Source organism: Eleutherodactylus coqui, chromosome 3, assembly GCF_035609145.1.
Source record: "Eleutherodactylus coqui strain aEleCoq1 chromosome 3, aEleCoq1.hap1, whole genome shotgun sequence".
NCBI classification, from domain to species: Eukaryota; Metazoa; Chordata; class Amphibia; order Anura; family Eleutherodactylidae; genus Eleutherodactylus; species Eleutherodactylus coqui.
This window is the reverse complement of record NC_089839.1, coordinates 239982410-239993151: the sequence shown is the minus strand read 5'-3', so window position 1 is coordinate 239993151 and position 10742 is coordinate 239982410.

Here is a 10742-nt window from a genome sequence, read left to right as displayed (position 1 = left end):
ATACCTATAAAGAACAGTATGGATAAATGCATGAATGACACAATAGAAACATGTTTAAGAACATTGATCTTGAAAATGTTCGTTTATGTAATTGTAGATGGTTTAAAATGCAATGTAACATGCTGACCCATGGATAGTACTGGTCACAAATTCCAAGAAAATTATAGAGGATACAGCTGACAGTTGTCACAGAAGAGTTTTCCTCTGCTCGCATAATCCTAGTTTCAGCCCCCTAAAATGGAATGCAACATCTGTATCTGCATTCTAAGAGAGAATTTCCTCTCTTCCCCTCCCTGACTGCACTATGAATTTTTTTACAACTGGTTGGATCCTAAGGGCCTTTTTGCATGGAACGATTAAGATTTAGATTTTCACTAGATGGCAGGAAAGTGAAGCATAATGTATCAGACTTAATGTTGCCAGTGACTGAATGATGAAAGACAATTTGTTCACTTATTGTTCAGTTTGTGCAGACTTTCGGTGAGCTCCACATAAAGAAAATAGACGTTTTAGTGGCCAGGATAAATTCAGCCATTACGAGATCATGGTCAGATCATGCATATGAACATGCTGGGCATATAAGAGAAAGGGGAGGAGGGATGTTAAACCAATTATCCAGTCAGTTCTTGTGTAATGTTTGTATCATAGTTAGAGATGAGCGAACGTGCTCGTTTAGGACAATTACTCGATCGAGCATTGCTTTTTTCGAGTAACTGCCTACTTGGGCGAAAAGATTCGGGAGGCATCAGGGTGGATCGGGGGTTTGCAGGGGGGAGCTATCTCTCCCCCCCCCACTCTCCCCCTGAATCTTTTCGCCCAAATAGGCAGTTACTCAAAAAAAGCGATTTTCAATCGAGTAATTGCTCTAAATGAGTACGTTCGCTCATCTCTAATCATAGTAATAAACAATGAGGTAGAAGCCAATTTTTCCGATTTAAGAGAAAAAAAAAATTGCTTCCTGACTCCAATCCGGTAATCGGAATAATCTCTGGATCAACAGCCCTTTTGTAGTTATTAATGATTATGACAATAATAAATATAGCTCTGCAGGGGTCTGTTAAATTTCCTTCTTCCTTGTAGTGACTTTACACAGGGCCGGCTTTTGGTTATATGGTGTCCTGTGCGGAAATTATTTAAGTACCCCCTTCCATCCCCATCTCCTGAACAACTGTTACAGAATGAAAAAAAATAGACAATAATATTTTTACAATTGTATCAGTACATTGTAATGCAGTTTTAAAAAGGACAAGATTTCAAACTATGCAGCCTCCGTGCCTTATAGCATATGCAGCAGTAAAGATTAAATAAGCACATGTAGAACATTGATCCAATAATATAATACAATTCCAACTAGTTTATCTGATCAAATATAACACAATAGATGACTACACCAATATTTGTCGAACATACAAAGAAATTCAATGTGATGCTCAACATATTTGACGTTAAAATTATGTGTTTCTAGACAAGTGTATTCTAATTTTATCAATACTCGTATTCTATAACTGATCAAGTACTGTATTCTTAAAAAACTATTGCATTATTTGGAAAAGTTGGCAAAAGAATTTAGTATATATTTAAAAATATGGACGATAAGCATAGCTCTCAAAAATTCCTGTGTATTAGTTCTAGTTTATTAGACAGGTGTTTCTGTTATTATTCATATACTCCCTATTTCTTGTATACTATATATTATTTTCATTAATTAATTCTTGGGGCATTAAGCCCAGAAAGAACATATGTTTTGAGAGATTTAAGTAAATGAAAACATAGGTCCACAAAGCTATTTTGGAAAACACAGGTGTCATGTCTTTGAAAGTTCTAATTAACTACTTAATGCGTATTTCTGACGTCTTGACTACAACACTAATTAAAAACTTGCAGACGTGAATCACGTGGTATGGGAAATTCCAATGTTATGTAAAATCTCACATTCTGTTGGGCAAACTCAGTAGGTCGTTTACGGATAGGAAAAGACTAAAAATATGCCAAGATGTCAATAAACCAGAGCATACTTCACTCTGTGTCTGTCTGAGGTTATTTCATCTGCTCTCCAGCCAGCTGATAAGGAGAAGTTTTACTGGGAGACCTCTTGTCAGAGTGGGTTATCGTCTTGTTGCTACTCTTGACAATACAATATTGGTGTGGTATGTAATTGTGTCATTTTTAATCAGACAAACCAACTGTGATTTCTCTATCTTTCTGTATATGTAAATAAATTAGAGGTACACCATTAGCAATATATACAGTGACATGTCAAAAGTCATGGGGCAGGAACTAATATTATGTAAGACTCCCTCTAGTGTGGCAAAGTGCAGCAACTCAATATGCCATACATTGCACAAGTTTACAGAAGACATCCGGGGGCATGTTGAACCATGCTATGTGGATGGCACCCATAGCTCCATGGTATTTGTAAGTGCAGGATCTCGGTTTAAAATAGACTTCTCCATCTCAGCCCATAAATGCTTGATGTGGCTCATGTTGGATGAACATGCAGGCCCCACCATTCATGAAAACGTTTTAAGAATGCTGCTTGAACCACCTCTGGACAACTTTTGTCAGATGGCACAGTGCATTATCCTGCTGTAATATCCCATCACTGTGGCTGTATATAAAGTCCATAGTAACATAATTCGTAAGGCTGAATGAAGACAATGTCCATCTAGTCCAGCCTGTCTAGCCTCCTGTTTTGTTGATCCAGAGGAAGGCAAAAAACCCCAAGAGCAGAAGCCAATTTGCCCTTTTGGGGAAAAAATTCCTTCCCGACTCCCTATTGGCAATCAGACTGTTCCCTGGATCAACCCCTAATAGTTCCTACCTGCCTGTATACCCGGATTAACAAATAATCTTAGATTTATAGCCTATAATATCCTTCCTCTCCAGAAAGACATCAAGTCCCCTTTTAAACTCCTCTAAGGATTTTGCCATTACTCCATCCTCAGGCAGAGAGTTCCACAGTCTTACTGCTCTTACAGTAAAGAACCCCTTTCTATGTTGGTGATGAAACCTGCTTTCCTCTAAACGTAGCGGATGCCCTCTTGTTACCGTTGCAGTCCTGGGTATAAACAGATCCTGGGAGAGATCCTTGTATTGTCCCCTTATGTACTTATACATGGTTATTTGGTCGCCTGTTAACCTTCTTTTTTCTAGAGTAAATAATCCCAATTTGGATAGCCTCTCTGGGTATTCCAGTCCAGTCATTCCATGTATTATTTTAGTTGCCCTTCTTTGAACCCCCTCCAATACCGTAACATCTTTCCTGAGCACCGGTGACCAGAACTGTATGCAGTATTCCATGTGAGGCCTGACAAGTGCCTTATATAATGGAAGGATAATGTTCTCGTCCTTCGCCCCTATACCTCTTTTAATGCATCCCAAAACTTTATTTGCCTTTGCAGCAGCTGATTGGCATTGGTTACTCCAGTTTAGTCTATAGTCTACTAGTACCCCCAGGTCTTTTCCCATATCACTTTTCCCTAGCGGTACCCCATTAAGCGAATATTGGTAACATCCATTCTTGCTGCCCATGTGCATAACCTTACATTTATCAACATTGAACTTCATTTGCCATTTTTCTGCCCAAGCCCCCAGCTTATCTAGGTCCGTTTGTAGCTGCACATTGTCCTCCATTGCATTAATTATATTGTATAGTTTTGTGTCATCTGCAAATATTGAAATTTTGCTTTGCAGCCCCTCTATCAGGTCGTTGATAAATATATTGAACAGAATGGGGCCCAATACTGAACCTTGTGGCACCCCACTAGTGACTGTGGCCCAATCGGAGTATGAACCATTTATTACCACCCTCTGCTTTCTATCATTGAGCCAATTTTTAACCCAATTACACACGTTTTCGCCCAGTCCGAGCGGTCTCATTTTGTATATTAGCCTATTATGTGGCACAGTGTCAAACGCTTTAGAGAAGTCCAGATATACGAGATCAATAGACTCTCCCAGGTCCAGCTTAGAGCTTACTTCATCGTTGAAACTGATCAGATTTGTCTGATATAAGCGACCTTTCATGAATCTATGCTGGTGAGGAGTTATTCCCTTGTTTTCATTGAGGTGCTCATCGATGGCGTCTCTCAGAATCCCCTCGAAAATTTTTCCCGTTACTGAAGTGAGACTTACCGGCCTGTAGTTGCCAGGCTCACTTTTGGTCCTCTTTTTATAAATTGGAACCACGTTGGCAATGCGCCAATCCAATGGTACAACACCGGTCTTGATAGTGTCTCGTTGCATGACTCGTTGCAAACTGTTACCAAGCAGAGAGACTTAGCAGGCATCAGTCAATGACATGTTTGGTAAACCAGAGCCAAACCCATGCTATGAGAAAACACCCCACACCAGGAACCACCACCAGCCTGCACAGTTCATTGTTGACAACTGGGGTCCGTGGCTTCATTGGATCTGCTCCAAACACAAACCCTAGCATCAGCCCAAAACAATTGGTACCATGACTCATCGGACTATGCTACATTTCTCCAGCACTCTGAGGTCCAGTTAGCAATTTATGACCCAAGTTACATCCAGTGTTGTGGTGTTAGCAGAGACACTTTGGTGGGTCTTCAGCACCATATCCCATGACAGCTAAGAACATTATTTTAGGTTTTTTTCCCACTCTAAAAGATTTCAGTTTTTCAATGGAATTGTACAGATAATGTGTCACATTGAAGGTGGAAATAAATCTGAATTGATTCATCTTTGTCAGATTTTTTTTTATAATGACAAAAATTGTAGACTTTTTATATCCACTTCTACATCTGTGTTTGTGGACTCTGGATTAAACCAAAAGTGACAAGATGATCAATTGTATTGGGAACAGACTGTCAAGGACAACAGGAGGTATGGCACCTATCTTATCTGCCTTTTGTTGTGCAGTCTGGAAAAACCACCATAAACTGGAACCCTGTGGTGTCCTCAAAGATTTGGAGAATTGTTATACTTCCTTATCAATATTGTTCATAGAGGGTGCACATGTGATAGGAGTGGAAAGCTATTGACTGAACAGTCCCCAAGAGCCATCAAATATTTAGGAATTTTGTGACTCCTTAGCAATGATTTTGGGATAACAAAAATCAGACAAAGACTTATCATTGCTATTGTCAGTACAAGTTTACCATCCACAGGAAGATGCTGACTACTGCAACAAAGTTGGTAAATAGTCCATATCATATTACTGGAAACTGGAGAGACTAATATAAAGAAGGCTGGAGAATACCACAGTAAGGGGTGGGTACTGCAGGATGTATGTGGGTTTGGATGTGTTTTCACTTGATATACTGTATATGCAGGGCCAAATTGCATTGTATGAGTATTTAAGGTACTATTGTACAGGCTAAGTGGTAGGTTAAGCTTTAGATATAGGTTTGTGAAAAAATAATTATATATACAGAAATGTACACTTGGTCCTGATCAGGCATACATTTATGGCATAATTTACACCAGTTTCTAGTATAAATTATACCTAAATCTGTGGGTCCAGAGTGGCCACATCCCCTCCCGACAAACACAACAGTTTTACCCTAAAGCGTTTAAGAAGGCTTTACGCCATTGCACCAAATTGTGCGACTTTTTTATGGCAGTTTTCTGGCACAAAGCTTTCTTAAACGCCCCCATTGTTTCTAAAGTTTGCCTTTAATTGGAGATTTAAACACTTTTTAAATATAGTCGTCCAGTTATGAGTATATGTGCATGAACTAACGAATATTTCAGGAGTTACTCATTTGTATCTGTATTGGTTTAGATCCATGATGAGGTTCTTGGTTATGAGACTGGGAGATCCATATGAAGTCCAGGTACAATGGGAAAAGTTGATCAATAAAGGCACAAATATAAGTGATAGCTGGATATTGTAGACTGAATGTCCAATTTGGAAAGTGGAGAGCTGGAGCACAAGTTTATTGGAATCACCGTATGCTGAGGGTTTGTGCATTGCGTCAATGGTTAGCGTTTGTTATCATGGTGACCTGATGCCATAATGCTGCCTGGTTGGATAGGCTACTCTTGTTCAGAGAGGGGAGGCGGACCGGTTACTGTCACAGACTTGACAAATTTTGATTGGTGGTGTGGGTTCGCAGTATGGAGCTGTGAAGGATGGGTTGTTATATACGAGGTCATACACACGGCGCCACAGGGCCAGGACAACGTCAATGGAACAGCCAACAGTGCTCGTTTGTAAGATAAGATAAGATTGGAGATGGAAATGTTAATATTTATATCTGTAACATAATTGATGATCCTTTACATAATTTTAAATACAGACCGGTTAAGGAGTTGTACCATCATATAATGTTGTCCAGTGGCCATATTGGTATGCTGGCATGCTATTAGGAATTAATAAAGTAACCATATGGACATGCAGGCATCCGTTTTTGCTGGTATATTGAAGTTGGGATCGATGCCATCACCCCAGCAATTCATGTTCTGCATTCCTATGGGAAGCAGCAGGCGAGGACATGTTTATGGATAGCACAGTGTCCATGTGTTGTGCAATGCAAGCCCAGTGTGCTGGAGGCCTTTCAGACAGGCATATTGTCACTGCGTATTGCCTGTGCATAACTCATGGTGAATGGTGGCAAGGAAAGTCAATGGACTTTCACTCTTTCATTCACACCTGTGTATCAATAGGCAGGAGAAATAAATCACAGCATGCTCTACCTGCCTGCATAACATAATAAGCCCTCGTATCGGCTGTGAATGAAACGCTGTCCATATGCATGCATTTTGTATGGGCAGCGTTTCGATACGCATTCCCTACTTTGAACAGACTGGGAAATTTGAAAAAATAAATAAAAGTCACGCTGTGCAGGCATGTCCGTGACGTGAGCTTCCCAGGCATGCACAGTGCCAATTACAGCCCATATGCAATCTCTGCTGGCAGAGCGTAAGGGGCTGCGATGCGCAAGATGCTGGGGCATACTCGCAGCGTTGTACATATACGCCTCTCTGAAGAAGCCCTTCCGTTAAACATTTTTTCCACAACGTGGATAAGATTCCTTGAAATCCCACGCCTTTCCACAAGAATACTGGAGCTTGGATGCTATGTACATATGTATCCTACATGTGGTTGACTGAAAGCCATCATCAGAAAATGACCTTGTTAGAAAGGAAGAAAAAAAGGTATATACATACAAATTAGACTAAGGCCGCCTGCAGACGGCCGGGTCAGATCCCACTGCGAGAATTCTCGCAGCGGGACCCGACCGCCTGCAGAGAGCACCGCGGACTCACCCGCAGCTCTGACTCCCTTCATGTGCTGGCTGCCGGCGCATGCGCAGAGCGGAGCCGGTGAGTAATGTTTCTGGGCGGGGCTCTGCGAGCCCCGCACAGAATTTAGCACATGCCGCGGTTTGTTTGCTGCGCGCGATTTAGCGCAGATAAACCGTGGCCGTCTGCATAGGATTGCGTATTGTAATGCAATCCTATGCAGGCGTCCCGCCGCAGAATTTCCGCCCGTCTGCAGGCGGCCTTACATGGAAAATTAAGGGACTGTTTAAAAAAATAAATAGAAAAAAATCTCTCGGCATTTTCAGGGATCTCAATAAGCTGAATATTTCTGGCTCTTCTTTTGTACAGAAGCCACATGGACCATTGTTTTAAGTCTGGAGGGTGCTTATTGACTTCTATGGAAGAGTATTCTAGGTATGTTATGTGACCTGTGCAAGGAGGAGGAAGAGGTGAGCTGTGGCAACCACCTATTATGAACAGTGAATCCTGTGGTCTCTATATAAAAAGTGTTCTCTTTCGTTGTAATGCTGCCTGTGAGGAGAATGACAACTACTGAAAAGCTCTCTCCAGAACATGAAGTCACAGCCAATTAAGCGTACTGGCCAGTATAAAAACTGTAAGAGATTAGAAAAGTTTTTCCTTTAAATATACAGTGTTGGGGGCTTCAATGAGAAAATACAGCTCTACCTCTTTAGGATAATACTTAGCTAGTTTAAGATGACAAACATTTAAGTTTCTGTAGTAAAAAGGAAGCATGCATTTGTGTGAATTACATGTGTTTATTGATTAACCCCTTATGGACCAGGATGTTTTGGTCCTAAAGGACCATACACTTTTTACGGATTTTACCCATGTGGCTTTACTGTCTTATTTTTCTTTCCTCAGTTACCAAAATTAATTTTGCTTTTTTCTTTTCTATGACCAAAAAAAAAAAAAAGACATGGCTATTTTTTTCTTTACTTCTTCCCTGATCTTTGGTTTCATAAGTAGTAAAGGGCATTTAAAAACAAAAACAAAAAAAAACAAAAACTATATATAAAAATGTATCTTAGTGTTTTTTTTAAATTTGTATATTTATGCTAAACTAAAGTACAGGATGGGGCTCCTCATTTTGTTTCACACTGTTATATGACAATATGTACAGTTTTACATTACAGGGCACATACGGTGAGTTTTGGTTGTCATCAATAGTGGGTCCTTTATTTTTTGTGTATATAATTTTATTCTGTAATTTTTTTTTAACTTTTTGCACAATTTTTTTTTTTTTTTTACCATCTATGTCCCCCATAATGGGGGTCATTCACATGGTGCGTTTTTTTTTACTACATACTTTTCCACTGTAGCTGGGATATCCATAGGAGCCCTAGTTACAAGGGATAACATCCCCCTGTAGTGACAGTCACTAACAGAACAGATCAGGATCTGCTAGAGCTCTGCTGTAACAGGGGGCACCCACTGGTCATGTGATCGCCAGGTTGCATAGTGGAAGAAACACTTCCACTTTCAAGTATATAATCCTCATGGACCCCAGCCAATCAGACCGTCTCCTGGCAGCTGCTAGTTCTGTACAGTTTGCAGCGCCTGAGCTGGTACTGTAGTAATTAAATTAATAGAAATAGCACCTGTATCATCAATCTAGACTGCTTTAATAAGGGTAGTTTTGGCTGTATTTTGCTCCATACAGACAGCCACTGGGAGAACATTGGCTTGGCTTCTAAACAGCAGATTCCCACCTCTTAGCTATTGATGACCAATCGTAAGGTCATCAATAGTGCAGAAGTGGAACTTCCCTTTATGAAAGGGCAGACCTGTAACAGCCATCCTAGTGCAATGCCTTTTAATAACCAGTAACTAATGGATTACATGGAAAATGTCTTTTACTATTGTGGGTCTTACGTACCCTTCCATCTATGGTCGAGTCAGATTATGATCCCCTAATATCCAGTGTAACCACCGTGTGCCACATGAACAGCAGGTAGATGGGCTGGCGCTGAGTCAATAAGATGGTGATAGGTTGTCTCAGGTACCTGGAGCTGTGCTGACATCAGTGCATCCCACAGATGTTGGAGGCTGCATGGGGGAGGATTCATAGAGCAGACAGAACGATCAAAGTGGTGCCACAGATGCTCACTTAAGTTCAAATTTTGGGAATTAGGAGGCCGTGGAAGTACTTGGAAGTCCTGGTTGCGCTCTTCCAACCACTGCCAGACATTTCTAGCTCATCCACATAAACGCACGTCCCCAGCAGCACTCAGATGTCCGGTTCTTGCAAAACTGAATCGCTCATGCATAAGCCAAAAGGATGTCACGCCTCACATTGGGTCAGATCCAAAACCCAACCCGGTCTAGCCAATAATAAATGCAGAGAGAGGCAGCATCCACAGCAATCATTTAAAAGCTAAAAGGACCCTTTAATTCATCATGGTCCATATACAAAAACTGAAAACGTTTTGATCCACTCAGGAATCTTTAACAAGGCTGATAAAGATCCAGGCTTTATCAAGATACCCGAGTGAATCGAAACATTGTCTGTTTTTGTATATGGACCATGATGGATTTAAGTGTCCTTTTAGCTTTTAAGTGATTGCCGTGGATGCTGCCTCTAGACATTTCTAGCTGTGCGACACTTGCATTTTCTTGCTGGAAGATCCCATCTGCCCCCGCGAAGGCAATCGACATGTATGTGTGCACATGAGCTGCAAGGATGGATTCAAAACCAGATTGGCTCAGAGTGCCTTCCACATGGATGACGGGCTCAGAGAACTCCACAAGAGAAGACCAGACCATAACGCCGTCGGCACCAGCTTGTGTTCTTCTAGCAATGGTTGAAGGGTGTTTCATGCCTCTCGCCGGACACTCCAACATCCATCCGTTTGATGAAATGGAAAACCTGACTCATCGGAAGAGGCAACCATTTGCCACGCAGCAGATGTGCAATTTTCGCGCGCATATCAGAATTGAAGACTTTTCTTCCGATGCACCGTTATTAGCATAGGTGCGGTGCCCATCCATCTGCTTTGGAGCTCCATATGCAGTAGGATTTGCTGAACTGCTATTTCAGACACACCTCTGGTAGCGCTTTGGTTTATTGTCATGATGAACTACTCCACTGTAGTAAATTGGTCAGCCCTCACACACCTTCATAGCAGATATTTGTCTCTCACATCAATGAAACATGGTGCTCCGCAGTTTCCACGGCGCTCATTCCCAAGTGGCGCCATTTGTCCGCTCACAATACACTTTCATCACATCAGCAAGCGAACAGTTCACAAACCGTTCTGTTTGCGAACTACTGCCACTCTTGACCTAATAGCAATCCTTTTTGCAACTCTGGTAAATCGTCTTTTACCCCCCCAAAAAAACAAGCAATATGTGAACAGACAGCTTATTGCACACTAAGCCTCAAGTGACACGTCACTTCATTCATGGGCTATGCACTGCTGACATTAATATGACCACTTACTTTTGAGGTGACTCGACTATGGATATTGCTCATGTCATGACATTAT